This window comes from Cynocephalus volans, chromosome 13, assembly GCF_027409185.1.
Source record: "Cynocephalus volans isolate mCynVol1 chromosome 13, mCynVol1.pri, whole genome shotgun sequence".
NCBI lineage: Eukaryota > Metazoa > Chordata > Mammalia > Dermoptera > Cynocephalidae > Cynocephalus > Cynocephalus volans.
The window spans coordinates 23,734,731-23,746,956 of NC_084472.1; positions in this window are offsets into that span (position 1 = coordinate 23,734,731).

The following is a 12,226-nucleotide window of genomic DNA, read 5'->3' on the forward strand; positions in this document are numbered from 1 at the left end:
GCCAGCCAGTATGTGGAATTTTGTTATGGCATCTTGAGCAGACTAATATACCAATTTCTTTGTGTAAACTCTGAAAAAGTCTCTGGCTAACCAATAAATCACACATGTATGTATGGCTCAAAGCAGTTTGCAGTTAAAGGCTAAAAACTCAGAACTGAGATTGAAGTTGCCATGCCAAATTAGAGCTTTCTGCACTTGGAAAGATTCTGCATCCCTGTGGCCCTGCCCATACTGCAGCAGGCCTTGGCCCTGCAGAGATGAGTGCAGACCTGGCGAGACTCTGTGGTTCTCTCCCACTCTCCTGCCCTGTGCTCAGTCTTAGGCAGGCTGCTGCTGCACACACTCAGCAAAGGGTTTCATACACCTCACAGGCTCAGTACGGTCCCATGAGAAAAAGAGGCAAGGTGCATGCTGACAATCTCTGTGGCTGGGACTCTTCAGTATGCTAATCTCTCATGCCATGCCTACACGCTGTTAGTGAAAGCTTGCAAATTTGCAATGATTTCTCCTTTTCTTTCTTTCCTCCATTGTCCACAGGTACAAAAGCAGCCATGGGACTATTCTCTTTAAAATTATTCATTCCATCATTTAGCTTTCTTATTTTTTAGCTCTCTAACAGGTTAAAAAATAAATTTTTAAAAAGGTATTCTGCATTGCTCTCAATGTTAGTTTGAGTGTGATAAGTTTAATAATTTTATATTTTATAAAATAATAATTTTGTAGTTTATATTATTCTCCTTACAGAGCAAATGTGTTATACTTTTTCCTCTATAATAAAAATGACAGAGTAGAAATGTTGTATCTGGAAAATTTAGATGATTTTCATACACATTATAAATATTTTTTAACATAAGCAATTTTTCTGAGGAAAGAGAAATAAAAATTGCAGTTGAAAAATTACTTTTCTTCAAAATGCTTAAATATGTTTGGTAGGAATAAACTTACCATGTGAAAAAATTTCAAGGTTTTAATAATTTTTAATCATGTGTATAGGGAATACATCATTATAAAGCTGTCCAAAGACACCAAAGGTATCATTAAATGGAGACAGTGAGGCAGGGAAGAGGAAAATTATTCTTCCCTATTAGATAAATATATATATATATATATATATTATATATACATACATAATATATATATATATTATATATACATACATAATATATATATATATATATATATATATATATACATACATAATATATATATCTCAATGCTGCTTTCAGGAAGACATGGCACAAACAAGATTCTAGTGCCACCAACTTGGTTTTGCTTGATTATTTTGAAGATGTGGACAGAAACCCAGTGATGAAACTTGGGGAAAATTCTAAGTACATAATTTAGAAAAGGTGTTTGCCACCAATGGTTAGAATATTACTAGACCAACAAATACAGAGGCCAGTGATTTTTTAAGACAGAGTAGAAGGCAGGTATATGTGGTCAAGATCAAGCCTATTTTGCTCACCATTGTATACCCAGTGCTTATCACAATGCCTAGGACATAGTAGACTCTCAAGAGACTGACAATATAATGACAACATAAATGTATCAATTTCTCACTCTGAGGTTAGAGTCAGCTTTTCTTTATAAAACACCTATTGTCTTGACACTGGTCTGAAGTTCTACTTCATCACTATGTAGATCTGAAGAATAAAAGTTGAGATATAATAAAAAGTTAAAAATTCTGGGGAGTATAAGGGACCTCAGTTCACAGTATATGGGTGTGTGTACACATTAAGGTCTCAGGAGTTTATGTGGTCTGCTAAAGTAACACAGCTAAATAATGGCAGGGCCAAGATGAGAGCGTTCTTAGACACATAAGTCTATGTTCTTTATACCATACTAGATAAGAGCATAGGATTTGGAATTAGAAAGATATGAATTCACATCCTGGCTTTGTCAATTGCTAGCTGTATGACTTTCAGTGAGTTACTGGTGATCCCTGAACTTCAGTTTCCTAATTTATCAAATAGGGATAATAATAGTGTCTACTACTTTGGATTATTGTGAGGATAAATAAGAAAATTTGTAAAGCATTATGTATAGTACTTTTATGTAATACTTAGTACATCACCATAGTAGTGTTCATTTATGTTATTATTACATGTTTTCTCCACCCAGTTATGAGCAAGGGGCTTGCTTCTCTGTATAAAGGATGAAATATAGCTGTTTAATTTCCCACAAAGCAATCTATCAGCAATCTCATGGAAAGATTATTGTAGTGAAATTTGCTCTCCATTTTGAGATTAAGGAAAGCTTTTGATAGCTGTCAAAAAAAGTGGCTTCTTTCTTTAAGATATTTAAAGTTTTACTCTTTTCAGTCCTAACTAATGTGGGTAGTGCTGCAAAATAGGCAACGTTTTCTATGTCCTGGATTACATAGACACCAGTTGTATAGCTAGCTTACACATCTTAAGTGAATCCCTTTATCTTGTGTGAGGGATGCCTGAAGAAAAAAAAATCCAGATGTTTGCAGAGATTTGGTAATGCTTGGATACAAACTCAATAGCTCCTAAATAAAAATGAGAACCAGATGAAGTTCATAGAGAGTATTGCTACATAAAATATACTATGTTTGCTTTCGTCAATAAACAATAGATACTCAACGTTGTTTTTTTAAATTTTATTTTCATTTAATTTTTTTTATTTTTCACTTGTACATTTTTGTAGGATACAGTGTGTTGTTTCAATACATGCATACACTGCACAATGATTCATTTAGGTAGTTAGCACAGTTTTGTACCTGTTATTCTACTTTTCTCCTCCACCCCATCCCCTTCCCCTCCCAGCCCCTGGTAACCTTATTCTACTCTGTACTTCTCTGAGAACCACATTTTTTTTTAGGATTCCATGTTTGTGTGAGATCATATGGTGTTTGTCTTTCTGTGCCTGACTTCACTTAATATGATGGTTTACAGTTCCATCCATGTTGCTGCAAATGATAGGTTATTATTTCTTTTTATAGCTGAATAATATTCCATTGTGCATATATATCACAGTTTTTAATCCATTCATCCATTGATGAGCATTTAGGTTGATTCCATCTCTTGGCTATTTTGCATAGCATTGCCATGAACATGGGAGTGCGGTGTCTTTTCGATATATTGGTTTTATTCTTTTAAAGAATCCCTGCAGCTGCATAATCTTCCATGTGAATTTAGGGGTTAATTTAAAAGAAAGTAAGATCAAATTTGGAGTTGACAACATAGGAATGGTTAGGGAAAAGGTGGTAATTGGAGCCAAAGGAATGAATAAAATTGCCCCAGGAGAGCAAAGAGTCCAGGCTATTTCCTTAGAGATAGCCTAATACAGGGGTCAACAGAAACAAACAAAAAAAGGCTATAGAAGGAGAAAGAATATGAGCGGCTTTAGAAGCAAGAGGGAAAAGAGAAGAAAGCTTCATTTTTGGAGCAAGAGAGATTTTATTTTATTTTATTTTATCAATATACAATGCAGTTGATTTTTGTGTCTCTTTACCGGTTATTCCCTCCCCGCTCCCTCTCCCTCCTCCCACCCATCAACATCATATCTGTTCACTTGTCTTAACAAGTCCAAGAAATTGTGATTATTGTGTCTTCTTCCCCACCCCCTTGTTTGTTTGTGTATTTATTTATTTATTTTTAGCTCCCACAAATAAGTGAGAACATGTGCTATTTCTCTTTCTGTGCCTGACTTGTTTCACTTAATATGATTTTCTCTAAGTCCATCCATGTTGTTGCAAATGATAATATTTCATTCTTTTTTATAGCAGAGTAGAATTCCATTGTGTAGATATACCAAATTTTCTGTATCCACTCATCTGATGATGGACATTTGGGCTGGCTCCAGCTCTTGGCTATTGTAAAGAGTGCTGCGATGAACATTGGGGAACAGGTATACCTTCAAGTTGATGATTTCCATTCCTCTGGGTATATTCCCAGCAGTGGGATAGCTGGGTCATATGGTAGATCTATCTGCAACTGTTTGAGGAACCTCCATACTATTTTCCACAAAGGCTGCACCATTTTGTGGTCCCACCAACGGTGTAGGAGGGTTCCTTTTTCTCCGGAAACTCACCAGCATTTATCCTGCAAGAAAGATTTTTCTAGAAGTAGATAACTAGCAGTATTAGATACTGCAGCACTAACACCTACAGAATTTATGTGTACCAGGTATTTAGAGATAAGAGGAAAGCTAGTAGACAGATTAGTTTTCAAGCTGTATTTTCAGAGGAAGAATATAATTTTTATTTGGATTGCATTGTTTTGGGTAAATCTTGAGCAGAGCAAAGGGGCGATGGTGATAACAGAAGCCATGGAGGGAGGTGCTAAAGGCTTCCAAGCCATATTCGGTGCCAAAGCTACCCAACAGGAAGGTTGAGTTGCATGAAAATAAAAAAGGACCATCATTAATTCCAATAAAGTGACCGTTCGTGACCTTTTCAATGAGAGAAGTCAGGGAATTATATATGGTGATAAAATAGAATATTTTTTAGAAAAGTTGGAATGTCAGGAAAGAATAAAGATGGAATGGTAGCTTGATGAGGGGAGAAAGAGAAGGGAGAGGAAAGAGAGGGTGAGAAGGAATAATAATATCTGAAATCCGAGAGGTTTACAAATGGCAGATCCACATTAGTTGCCATTGATTGTATCACTGAAGCAGGAGGCAAAGTCGGCTGAGCATGAGTGATCTGAGCTGCAGTTATGAATTTGAAATGAGTGCAAAACGTTCTGATTATCTGCCATAGAGAATAAGCTGGGGAGTTAAGTAAGGGTGAATGAGAGGATTGATGAACACACAGAAGGCCTGGCTGAGGTTGGGTAATAACTACAAATGGCATTGCACCATATTAAGTGGTATGATTTTAATAAATGGCCCAATAAGGTAGAGTCTATTATTATGTTGAGCAATAAGACCTCACAATGGATCATTGAGTTGGAAGTTAATCTTTGAAAGCCTATCTGAAGTTCCTTTCATAATGTTAAATGCTGCCTCCAGACAGCATTTAAACAGGGATAGCTCACAGAGGGATGTTTTACATTCTCTCAAAAACCTAAACTTTGTCTTCACAGAAAAAATAGTATGACTCTTTTTCATTTAAATGAACTTATAATGTATATAGGGATGTCTATATATAATGTAGATATAGACAGTTTAGTATCTTTATCAATGAACTATTGCTGGATAGTTAGAAATCAAAATGCAGTTTAAACTTCTCTTCACTGAGAAGTTTGTAATAATTATTACCAAAATAATTATTCATTTCAATTTGCATTTACTGAGCACCTACTCTATGCCAGGCTTTGAAGCCTCTTAAGACATCAGGATGAGTAAGTTGGAATTGATGCTTTCAAAGAGATCTCACAGTATAGATAAGGAGACAGACTGAAAAACATAAAATGTGCAGGGCACTAGGATTACAGTATAACCTAGAAACCAAGGAACACAACATGTGCATGGATCTAGGGAGATTTGGGAGCCCTGGCAGGGCGATGATGGTCCCTAACAAGCATAAAGTGCCATCTTTGTGTCAGGCACTGGACTGAACAAAGAGGATAAAGTGACGAATCAGGACGGGTGGTCTTAGGCGGTACAGACACAAACGCATTTGTAGTTCACTGTGTTAGGTGCAGTCATGGTGATGGTGTTGGAGGTGTGAGGATACAGGAAGGCACTCCTAATGGCAGGAGGGGATGGGGGTCACCAGCATACAGTGAAGCTTTCCTACAGGAAGAGACAACTGAGCCCTGAAAGATTTAGGACTGAGTCAGGCAGTGAAGTGGTAGCAGAGCGGAGGAGAGCATTCCCAGCAGAGCGCACCTGAAATGCACAGAAGCACAAAGAACATGCTTGTGTGGTGGACTGCAGGCAACTCCATGTGTCGGGCTCATAGATTTTCATGCTGGGAGGGGCAGTTGTGTCAGGCAAGGCTTATGTCCATTTCACAGATAAGAAAGGTGAGGCTCACAGAAGAAAGGAAAATTATGTGCTGTCACACAGATCAAAGTAGCAGAACCAAAATTCCAACCACTTCTGTCAGATTCACAGCATATGCTCCTTACATCTCTTCAGAAATGGTTTTTACAGACATGTGTTTATAGTGGTTACACCATAACATTGGAAAGATATACACTAAGTTTTATTCTGCTTTTGTTTAGAAGAAAAAATCACCCTCAGAATGAAGAAGATATAATGAAATAAAAACTGAGTAACAGAATAGAAAGGAATACCAATAAACAAAATAACTATATGTCTATGAGAAAATGATGCAACTTTATCATATTAAAATAGCTCAACTTGTCTTTTTGTTCATTTGTGAAAATACAAATATCACAATTACAACTATTAGGTAAGAGATTAGCATAGTGATAAGGTCCACGACAACATCGACGAAAGAAATAGGAATAAACTCTTCGAAGTTTCCTGATTGTCATGTCACTGCCTGTATTAAGAATCATTTCATTTCTTTAAAATATAAAAGTTATGAATTATTTTTCCACAGGCTTCCAAACTCACAATCAAGTACCCTGCCATCAGCTGGTCTTCATTAGCAGATTTGCCATGACCCATCCAATTCTGATGCTTAGAAACAGTACTGAAAGACCAGGGCATGCTTTCCTCCCCCCATTAAAGTAGCTAACAAATTGGGCATGAAGAGAAATTATGCCAGTGTGATGAAAATGGGAACAAGGTAATTAAAATGAGATCACTTCATAGTGTATACCTTAGGTGAGAGGAGAATTAATGAACTTCTAAAACATAACCCATTAAGCTACAGCAGAAGCAAAAAAAAGGCAACCAAATAAAGCAACAAAAAAATCCTGCAAATACTACATAACCCTGAAGCTCTCCCAGTGCAGTCAAGCAACAGATGCTTTGATGAAAAGTGATGTTTATAAACCTCATGGACTGGACACATAAAGAGAAAAGCAATTATCACACTGATCCATCATACTGGAAGAAAGCATCCACAGTTAAAAATGGATGACATGAATAAAAAAAAAACTTGTGAAAGTGTATACTCAAGTATTTTTCATCAAGCAAAAGAAATTGGAAAAGAAGCATCTATATAGCCTATGAGCAAAAGCAAACAGATGAATAAGCTAATTGTTGACTAAAGTCTACTTAAAAGGCCCAGTCTCTAAGAAATGGAATTTCAAGTCAGGGACAGATGCTTGGATAGCACAGACACTAAAGCTCTAAATACACAAAGTTTATTTGGTGTCTTGCTTGGTTATTTTTTGTTTTGTTTTGTTTTGTTTTTCTATAGAATATTTCAGCTATAAGAAAAGAAAAAGCCATGAAACCTCAAGCACAGGACACAAGATCCTTATAACTCCAGCCTTATAGCGCTCAATACATAAAATGACTCATACCCTTATTTTGTGTGGGTTTTAATAGTCAACTTGCCACATATTTTAGAAAACTTTTTAGATTTCTTTCTAATCCATATACGCGGAAGAAAAAATTCAGAAGAGATTAAACTTCTTTAATAACACTATTGGAAAGAAGACCAGCCTAAATGAATAGATTAGCTCTTTTATAGAAGGTCTTAAATTGAATTTCATTTCCTGACCCAAAGTTATATATGCATGCAATTAATAGCTAATGAATGCTGGAAAATAGAGGTCCTTCCAAACTGGATTTAGTATAGGGAAGAGGATTATTTATGAATGTGCACATTATATAAAATTTGGTGTGACCAAAATGCTTAAATAGATTACAGTTGTGTGATTAAAACTGTGAATTAAATTTGTGTGCCCTCAATAAGGGTGCATAGTACATAAAAGTAAATAGTAGTGCGGACTAAGCTTGAATTCATACACATTCTGAACTTGTGAGGTTGGAATTAATGAGGTTTTATTACACAGAACATAATATTTGAGTCTTCCAATTCTGCATGGAGAGACCTAGCTACAACGTGAAATTATGTACCCTACAAATTCTTGCAGGTAGAAGGTAGGGAAAGTTAACAGAACAGGATCTTCAAGTGATACCTAACCTCAAAAGTTTGGGAAAAAAAAAAACCTCTCTAAGTGGTAAAGACTAACCTATTTACTCTTTACATCGTATGCATTCAGCCACATGTTAAGAATGAACAAATGAATGAAAAACAGAAATGCAATTTTTAGTTATTGGTATCTATTTTGCCTGCAAAGACTAAGTAAACTATTGGTTACAATTAATAAAACCTTATCAAGACTATATTAAAACAGTGTCTTTGACTCTAGAGATACATTATATCACAATTACAAAGAGTGAGTCATCATCACATTTTATAATCTGGTTGGGCTGAAGAGAAAGAGGTAATTAGAATCTCTGTAGGTGTGTGTGTCATTTTACAAAGCTCTCCCTGATGATTCTTAGACACTAGTCACTCTCCATTCTGGATTTAGACGTGCTGTGTTACATTTAAACTATAATTCTCTGTAACATGTAGTTTCTTTGATTTAAAAATTAAATAACATAGTACCTTAATTTAATTCTAAGTGATGCAGTTTAGTCCACTAAGCCCACTTTTCTTTCACCACTCTGGGAAACACATTCTCAGCCCTTCCCAGCCCAATCCCTTGTCCAAAGAGCCCTACTGTGGAATTTTATATCATTTTACTTTTTTCAGTTGGCTTATTTTTATTTCTCCCTTCCTCCACATTCCTGCTATTTCCCAACAAAACATATCTGATCTGGTCCTTCTCTTTGTTTTTCAAGATTTAGTAGTCTGAAAACTTAATTCCCCCAATTATGGGGTGTCAAAGAGTATTAATGATTAATTAAACTTGCATACCACACTAACTAAATAAATTTTCATGGTTAAATTTGAATATTTAGCTTTAAATAAAATTCAACAAGCCAAATATATGCTGCGATAGTTTACAGATTTCACTGATATATGTATTCATGCCTGTCCCTGGAGTTTGAAGTAAGAATTATCCCAAAGACTTACACCACCAGAGTGGGAGCCACTTGAGATGTGGCTAGTCCAAACTGAGATGAGCAGTAAGTGTAACTACACACCAAATTTCAAAGGCACAGTATATATTTTAATAAATGCAAAAGATTTCATTAATATATTATATGTTGTTTTCATGTTGAAATATTTTAGATATATGATGTCCAATGAGATACATTATTAAAATTAATCTCACTTGTTTCTTTTTATTTTGTAATGTGGCTACTAGAAAGCTTAAAATGACATGTGGCTCATATTATACTTCCTCTGGACAACATGTCCCTGAACCCTTGCTACTCAGGGCGTGGTCCCCGACTGGTGACATTACATTGACAGGGGCTTGTGAGAACTGCAGAATTGTGGGCCTCACTCAAGAACTACTGAATCAAAATCTGTATTTAACAGGACATCCAAGCTGTTTGCATTTGTGGGAGCTTAAGAAGAACTTTCTTGACTCCAGACGGGTTTCAGTGCAGACAGCAGTCTTTTATTTCTCCATACTTTCACAATCATAGTTCTCTAGCACCTACAATATGCCTTCACTTGAGGACCTATTCAACGCATGTTAAATGTGATTTCACTAAATAATCCTTTATAAGAAAATATAATCCTTTTCTTACTACTATAAGTACTTTTTCCATATTGAAATAACAATGGCTACCAATATTGCCCGTGTGACAGATAGTTCCATTAATTGCTAAGAAATTTATATAACTCATACACTGTAAAAAACAGAAGACAATGGCCAGGTGAATAATAACACACATGTATTTCAAGTACATATTTCCATTCCTGAAATAGGAAGGAAAAGCTGGGATTAAAACAATTGTATGACAAAGTTCAACAATTCTGCAAGGGTCTAATTGTCAGCCAGTTATTGTTGAACAGGTGCAGGCAGACAGGCTGTTGCCTTTGTCTGGTTTGCAATTTGCTACTTGGGGATGGAGGAAAACCAAGCAATATTCCTTTTTCATTTTTGTTGTTCTTGTTAACAATAATTCTCATTTCAGTTCACAGCTCTGTCACTACTCATGGAGGAATTTAGATTGAGTTTGTTGGTTCCGAAAGCAAAGTCTCATGCTAATGAATCACTAAGAAAAAAGCTGGTCTAATTACAGCCAAATGGTACAAAATAGTCTTACTTATGATTGCCCCTGATTAGGTGCAGGATGCTGTGCTCGCTGCAGGGGGCTGCAGTTTATCACTGAAATGGGAAAGTCCCACTGACTGCCAGGAGGGGAAGGACTTGCAGAAAACAACATATTACAGCTGTACTCTATTATTTTGTTGTATAGTCATGTCTTAAAGTTTCTTATACTCAATAGCTTGAACTTGGCATGTTCAATTAATGTTTACTAGAGAATTGAGCTCATGTTCAACAAATAAATTTTAATCAATGGGTAATTGAGTACTCATCTATAATATCGAAGGCCACTATAATATCAAAGTCAGGCTTTGCATAGAAGGAATAGAGATTTGCTTAAGCTTCTACCAACAAAGCGTGATTTATTTTATTTATTTATTTATTTTAAAGATTACCGGTAAGGGGATCTTAATCCTTGACTTGGTGTTGTCAGCACCACGCTCACCCAGTGAGCCAACCAGCCATCCCTATATGGGATCCGAACCCGTGGCCTTAATGTTATCAGTACCGCACTCTCTCAAGTGAGCCACGGGCCAGCCCAAAGGGTGATTTATTTTGAGGGAATCCCATGGATCTCTAGTGGGTGGAGCCATAATAGTATGGTTCAGGGATCTGAAGATGAAATTTGATATGACTCTGGAGAACTCCCTAGGCTTTTAGGTACCTTCGTTCTGGCGACCTGCTATTGCTTCTCAGCTGTCCCAAATGGAAAAGCTTCTTTCTCTCTTACTCTCAGTTGCCTTCCCTAGCTGACTTCTAGTTTCTTCCCTTCTCACACTCTCCCCATCCACAGCCCTATTTCACGATCTTTTAGATGCAGGCTGTACTGATTTCTGGTAATTCTTTTCAAGTCAGTCTCCCTTTGTAATGAGTTGCACCGCACACCCGGTAGCTATGCACTGGGACCATCGGAAGAGAAGTTTCCCCAATAAATAATGGAGGAAGGCCAGACACCATAACACATATCTCAAATACATATTAACAAATATATATTGAGAACACACTATAAGAAGGCACTGCTCTAGGGGCTGGAAATTTAAAAATGTATAAGACAAACATGGTCCCTAAAATGTTCAGTAGTAATGAGCACTATGTGGAGAACCATAGCAGAATGATGGGAAGGAGAGTGACTGGCAGGCAGGTTAGAATGGGTGAGCAGGAGATTTTCAGAGCAGGTGACATTTAAATAGTCATCTGAAAAAAAAAAGGAGGAGCTAATCACAGGAAGATCAAGGTAAGATTATTCCAGGGCGAGGACCAGCTAGTGCAAAGGCCCTGAAGCAGAAAGGAACCTGACATGTTCAAGAATTTTTAAAAGATCATAATAGCTGAAGATTGTGGTCAAGAAGGAGAATGACATAAAGTTAAGTCAGAGAAGTCAGTAGGGACCAGATCCTGTAGAGCTTTGTGGCCCAAGACAGGATGTTTGGATTTTATTCTAAGTGAAATGGGAGCCACTGAAATGACATAATCAAATAATCTTAGCCCACAAATTAAAAGCCGTGTTTAATAATTGTCATATTTTAAAATTTAATTTATATGTATCAAAATGGCCAATAAAATTATAGAAGGTGCTGAACTTCATTAATTACTAAGAAGATGCACATTAAACCATGGTAAGACCCTACTGCATATCCAGCAATTGCATTCCTAGGTATATAATTGCTGTAGACTGATTGAATTGTGTCCCCCAAAGTTCATACATTAAAGCTTAATCACCACTGTAACTGTTGAGGGTAGGAAATCCTATTATGGTAATTGGAAGATGGGGCCTTGAGTAGATGATTAGATTGTAGGACCATGTCATGGTGAATGAATTAATAATGGTGGTCAGGAATGTGGTTCTGAGGGCTTTAAAAGGAGAGAATGTGAAAGTCTCTCTCTCTCTCTCTCTCTCTCTCTCTCTCCTTTGCCATCTTCTGCCATGTGAGATCCTTGAGTCATTGTTGCCACTACCAAGATCCTCACCAGATGTGCTCCCTGGACTTCCCAACCTACAAATCTGTAAGCAATAAATCTTGTTTTCTTATAAATCGCCCTGTTCTGGGTATTTTGTTATAGGCAACAGAAACAGACTAATACAATACTTAATAAAAATATGTATATATCCTGATATGTTTTTATATTTGCACCAAAAGAAGTAGACTAGAATG